At 41.3% G+C, this 6689-nt stretch overlaps 1 non-coding gene across 1 annotated transcript; it reads right to left on the bottom strand.

The window, feature by feature from the left end:
- Nucleotides 1-5648: 5648 nt before the first annotated feature.
- Nucleotides 5649-5725, bottom strand: Trnas-cga. The gene has a single exon. It is a non-coding gene; the product is annotated as a tRNA-Ser (tRNA).
- Between the last annotated feature and the right edge of the window lie 964 nt (nt 5726-6689).

A 6689-nucleotide genomic window follows, 5' to 3' on the forward strand; every position in this document is an offset into this window, starting at 1 on the left:
TGGCAGAGACCGTCGACAGTTGAAGAGGGTCATAGTGTGTAATAGCCAGACGTCTATACAGACCATCATCACACAGGACTTCCAAACTGCATCACGATCCACTGCAGATACTATGACAGTTAGGAGGGAGGTGAGAAAACTTGGATTCCATGTTCTAGCTGCTGCTCATAAGTCACGCATCACGCCGGTAACTGCCAAACGACGCGTCGCTTGGTGTAAGGAGCTAAACAATCGACGACAGCACAGTTGAAAAACGTTGTGTGGAGTGACGAATCACGGCACACAATGTGGCGATCCTATGGCAGAGTGTGGTTATGGCGAATGCCCGGTGAACGTCATCTGCCAGTGTGTCTAGTGCCAACAGGAGAATTCGGAGGCGGTGGTGTTATAGTGTGGTCGTGTTTTCGTGGAGCGGGCTTGCATCCCTTGTTGCCACTATCACAACACAGACCTACATTGATGTCTTAAGCGCCGCGCGGGATTAGCCGAGCGGTCTGGGGCGCTGCAGTCATGGACTGAGCGGCTGGTCCCGGCGGAGGTTCGAGGCCTCCCTCGGGCATGGGTGTGTGTGTTTGTCCTTACGATAATTTAGGTTAAGTAGTGTGTAAGCTTAGGGACTGATGACCTCAGCAGTTAAGTCCCATAAGATTTCACACACATTTGAACATTTCTTTTGATGTTTTAAGCACCTTCCTGCTTTCCACTTTTGAAGAACAATTCGGGGATGTCGATTGCACCTTTCAACATGTTCGAGCACCTGTTCATAATGCACCGCATGTGGCGGAGTGGTTACACGACAATAACAATCCTATAAGGGACCGCCCGGCACAGAGTCCTGATATGAATCCTACAGAACACCTCTGGTGTGTTTTGTATCGCCTACTTCGTGCTAGGCCTCACCGACCGACATCGATACCTCTCCTCAGTGCAGCACTTCGTGAAGAATGGGCTGCCATTCCCCAAGATACCTCCCAGCACCTGGTTGAACGTATGCCTGTGTTAGTGGAAGCTGTTATCAAGGCTAAGGATTGGCCAACTCCATACTGTATGTTGTGGATGGCAGGAGAGCCCACACCGTGTTACTAGAGGAAGCCGAAAGGCACGCGTTTTAGCTCACGCAGTCTGGCGTGAGGTCTGGAACAGGACAATGAATTTAGAATTTAGAAAAAACGGACGTAGCTGGTGGAATACTTAACTTTAATCCATTAATGGTGAACGTCGCTCTTGACGGTACATGATTCACAGTATCAATAGTAACTGGTAATGCCGCCTTGCTGGATCGTAGCAAATGACGTAGCTGAAGGCTATGCTAACTATCGTCTCGGGCAAATGAGAGCGTATTTTGTCAGTGAGCCATCGCTAGCAAAGTCGGTTGTACAACTGGGGCGAGTGCTAGGATGTCTCTCTAGACCTGCCGTGTGGCGGCGCTCGGTCTGCAATCACTGATAGTGGCGACACGCGGGTCCGACGTATACTAACCGACCGGGGCCGATTTAAAAGCTACCACCTAGCAAGTGTGGTGTCTGGCGGTGACACCACACTGTATTCTAGCATTACCGACGGAGGGCGCCACGAACTTCTAAGCTATTTTCAGCCAGGTGTCTGGATACTTTTGATCGCATAGTGTGCTTTCCAAAATTAGAGGAGCAATAATTGGAATGACAACAAACTTGTGCTCATGTATAGACCCTGAAGAAAAGCTGCTGGTTAAAATTGTGTAAGCATATTAGTATTCTACTTAAATTTTTTAATATTCTAAGGTTTCGTATAATTAAGTACACTGAACAATAATGTAAACATTTTCAATGAAAATTAATCCTGATTGCTTAAAATACATTTTTACGACCCCGTGCAGGAAATAATTTAAGTGAAAACGTAATAGTATTCAACTATCGGTTCGGCATAGTACGTAGATACATTGAATGGACTTTTGACATTTTGGCTAATAAATGGCGTATATTAAATTGACCTCTAAATGTTAACATAAACTTGGCAAAAAGATCGTTGGTGAGACTTGTTGTGTCGTTAACAACCCTACACGGAAAAGACGTGCTGTTAATTTCGAGCACAAGAAGGTTTGGAGGATATTGAAAAAGGAACAACTCAGAAAGGAAACCGAACAGTTATTCGCAACAGAGATGTGCTAGCATATTACCTTGTAAATGTCAATCCACTTCAACGGCAAAACCGATTCGCTTAATGTCTGATGCACCATATTCAAAAACATGTAGAAAATGTAATGATATTATAAAAGTAAAGGGCGATCAACGTAAATAGCTTTTTCTTCGCATCTTGTGGCATTTTTCCCTCCAAATATGTCCAGACTTGGTGGAGTTGTGCGGTCACCCCTCATTGCAAATGTTGAACGTCTTAGGCTGGGAAGACTGGTAAAACGGGAAAGGTGGCGAACTGTGGTGGAACTGACAACAGTATTCACTGCTGGGCAGAGTACAAATGTGTCTGAACATACTATGCACCGAACAGTGCTAATGATGAGCCTCCGCCTCCGACGAAACATGCATGTGCCAATGCTAATACCACGACATCGCAACTACGACTGAAATGGGCCGGTGATCATCCGCTTCGTACGTTGACGCAATAACAGAGGGTTGCATAGTTTGATGAATCCTAATACCTTCTTCGTCATACCGATGGGAGGGCGCGAATCTTCCAGGTGAACAGCTCAGTGATAGCTCTACTGCGGGATGGAGAGAAGCTCGCGGCAGCTCCATTATGCTCCGGGGAACATTCACGTAGGCATCCATGGGTCCAGTGGAGCTCGTGCAAGACAGCATGATGACTATGGTGTATCGTGCACTGCTTGCAGACCACGTATACCCCTTGCTGATGATTATGTTTCCTGACGGCAGTGGTATTTTTCAAGAAGCTAATGCTCCATGTTCTAAGGCCAAGAGTGTGAACGAGTGGTTTGAGGAACACAGTGGAGAGTTCCAGTAGATGTGACAGCTCCCAAGCTTGCCAGACCTGAACCCTATCTAACACACTTGGGATGTGATTGAACGTGGCGGTCAGAGGTTATGACCCCCCCCCCCCCATCCCGTCACCCCTCCTCACCGGCCGGAATTTATGGGAATTAGTAGACGTGTGTGTGCAGATGAGGTGCCAAATCTCTCCAGAGACCAACGAAGGCCACATTGCTTCCATGGAAGGATGTGTCGCCACTGTTATCTGTGCCTAAGGTGGACATATCGGCTGTTAGGTAGGTGGTACAATGTTGTGGCTGATCAGTGTATATGTATCATGTTACTGCATTGCTGTGTAGCCACCTGTGTCCTGCGCGATGAGATATTAGCAGTTTTCAGTGATTTTCTGTAAAAGTGATTGTTTGGCACTACCACCCCTAATCGTTCGCTGCTTCAACATATTTTTGTGAATTAGCGAGGTTAACACACGCCACCGCAAATTTTGAATTTCTAATTCCTTATTAACCCTAATAGTTTAAGGATTTCCTCTTATCGTCTCTGATTGATTTGAATTAAACGCTCTACCTGCCTCTGGAATGCCACCATTGGGCACAAGTGCAGATTGTTTCACATAGCTAGCCGCCTCCCATGAGTGGAGCAGCTTGGTTTGGAAAACATCCTCTCACAACTATCTATTCTACACACGAAAATAACAGACACTTTCGCTGCCTGACATTTACCTGTGCCAGGAAGTAAGATAATTAATTTAATGTCATACACTCTACCGTGCACATGTCGACTTAGCACTGTTTTTTTAATATCAGGTTTCACAATCTGAAAAAATATCATCCTATACTATAATACATCCCATACCTCTCTAGCCCTTCTGAAGTTGCATCGTTACGCAGTATGCACTTGAACTCCCTCCATTGGTAGCCCAGTCTGCTTCAAATCTTTAAATTACAGTATACTCCCCCTCCCCTCTTCATCGTCCACCGTGTTGGAAATAGTGCCATGCTTTACTGAGGTCCTGCGAATCACACGTGCCAACTCATTACGGTTTGTACCACTTTGTGTAGCCTTTAAGTGAGGAACATGTCACACAGCAGTTCACAATGGAATTGCCATTCAGTAACATGTTGGTGGACGGTGTAATCCCCCAAGGCACATTTCATAGCTAAAGTATCTGAATTTGTCACAGAATTTAGTATTACCTGTATAATGAGTGGAAGACAAGGAGACGTTATCGCCCTCGCCAGACAATAGAGACATGTTTCAAAATATGTGGAGTAGCTCAGTTTCATCTACACCACAGAGCCAAGTCCACAGTCATCCTTCCTGCTGAATATCCGTGGACGACTGTCACAGGATGCTACTGGGTAAATTTGAGTTCACTCCTGTCCATTCCTTACTCCTCATTCTACTGCTGAGCTACCCATGATAGCCTTCACTTCTCCTTTTGTTGAATGAGCGTTGCCGCTTGCTAAAACCTCTGTTCCAAACCAAGTCACTGAGACATCACGTCTCCCTGCTTTACTTGTCCCTTAGCCTCTTTCTGCAGTATTCTATCATGAGGATGAAACATTTTCATATGCGCCTGTCTGCTAAACAGTGAATGCCTTACAAATACCCATCCAGCACAGCTTTATGCCTACCCTGTATTCCTCTACGGCTGTAATAGCTTTGTCATTATTCTGTTTCCACTTGGGACTGGAAACATTCACGCCTTTGTGCATTCTCGCCAAAAGAATCCAACACCTTAGGAACCACTGCCCAACCGGCCTCCTTTGTGGATTCTCTTCTACTCACTGCCAATATAGCAAGCCAACGTAGTGTGTAATGCAAGGTTTTCTTGTGAAGCTATGGATTTGCTGAATAACCACTAATGGCATCATCCTACCAAGTCACATACGAATCTGAAGACGTCATACCCCAACGATTCCGAGCAGGGACATGGAAATGTAGACACCCATAATCGACTGTGAGTAGATGATACTTGCTCACGCAGACCCAAATTTTGGAACCAGTTGGCAAATTTCATCTACTGCTACCAACAACTTTTGGCTTTAAAGAAAGGGGACATTCAACGTAGTTTATTAATTAGAATTCAAACAAATATCATGAAATAAAAATCATAAAAGTTATAAATGTAAACGAACTATGAAAAGATTTCTGTAATAATGTAATATCTTTTTAATTTTTTAGTTTTTCAAAAACAATGTTTATTATATTCCATTTAAGAAACTTGTGTTTCTTATTTTAAAGCTATAATGAAAGTATTTTTATTTTAAAAAAGTAATGGTTTTTGTAATTTTAAAAAATCTAATTTGGTTTCAAGTCAGATTAATAAAAATGGGCACCAAATATTTACTTGTGATTATCTTTATTACACATCAGTGATGAAGAAGAGTCCGCAGGCAGCTCGTGGTCGTGCGGTAGCGTTCTCACTTCCCGTACCTGGGTTCCCGGGTTCAATTCCTGGCTAGGTCAGGGATTTTCTCTGCCTCGTGATGACTGGGTGTTGTGTGATGTCCTTAGGTTAGTTAGGTTTAAGTAGTTCTACGGTCTGGGGGACTGGTGACCATAGATGTTAAGTCCCACAGTGCTCAGAGCCATTTGAACCATTTGATGCAGAAGATTAAGGTGAGCATCAAAATAATCATGAGATTTTCACCCTGCAGCGGAGCGTGTTCTGATATGACACTTCCTGGCAGATTAAAACTATGTGCCGAACCGAGACTCGAACTCGGGACCTTTGCCTTTCGAAGGCAAGTGCTCTACCAACTGAGCTATCGATGCACGACTGCGAATTCGGATATTTTTTTTCTGAAACTGCAGAACTATAGCTGTTAACTTCTGAAGAACAATTAATACATAATAAATCTAAAATTTTTTTGTGCAGAAAACTTACACAAGAAATAATATAAAAGTTCCTCATTCTCATTATTTGACTGGCAAGTATGTAAAACCTTTATATAGTAATGCTAATTTACAGTTAAAATATCCCTATTTGGTACCAATATATTTATATAATTTATCAGGATTCGATTCTCATACATTTGTAAAAGACCTTTTGAAAAAGAAATAAATTTAATTCCAAATAATTAAAATAGATATATTATTTTTGGTAAACAAAACAGAAGATTTGGAAATGTGATTTATTGATACTCACATATTTAGAATCACTTATGATAAACTTTCTTCAAATATATGAATAAACAAATGAAAAATAATGCAAACTGTTTTTCCAAAAGAACTAATGTATTAAGTAATCAAAACAGTGGTTTATTCCTATGATTATATGGATAATTCTACGAAATTTGAATAAACACTTCTTCCAACAAAATAGAAATTTAATGAAGTATGTAAATAAAATATGTTATGAAGATTTTAAACATCAAGTCTTGGAAAAGTTTATTATAAAAATATTGGTGAATACCATGGTTTATATCTTAAAACTGACATTTTATTATTACTTAAAAATTTTAAAAAATAGAACAATATTTAATGAGAATTTTGTTCCAATCCGTATGAATAAAACAAAAATTTTCTGTAATAAAATATGTATGTTGGTATGCTAGACCTGATTTATCAAAGGAATTAATGTATGATTTTCACTTTGTTATCAAAACAAAATATGGAGAAAATTTCGAAATTTGAAATATGTTATTAAAAATAAAATTAATATTACAAGATTGCAAATATTGTTTATTTTACAGTAAAAACAGTATAGAGCTATGAATTTGATATGAATTAAGAAAGACG

The sequence above is a fragment of the Schistocerca piceifrons genome, chromosome X, assembly GCF_021461385.2.
Source record: "Schistocerca piceifrons isolate TAMUIC-IGC-003096 chromosome X, iqSchPice1.1, whole genome shotgun sequence".
Lineage (NCBI taxonomy): Eukaryota > Metazoa > Arthropoda > Insecta > Orthoptera > Acrididae > Schistocerca > Schistocerca piceifrons.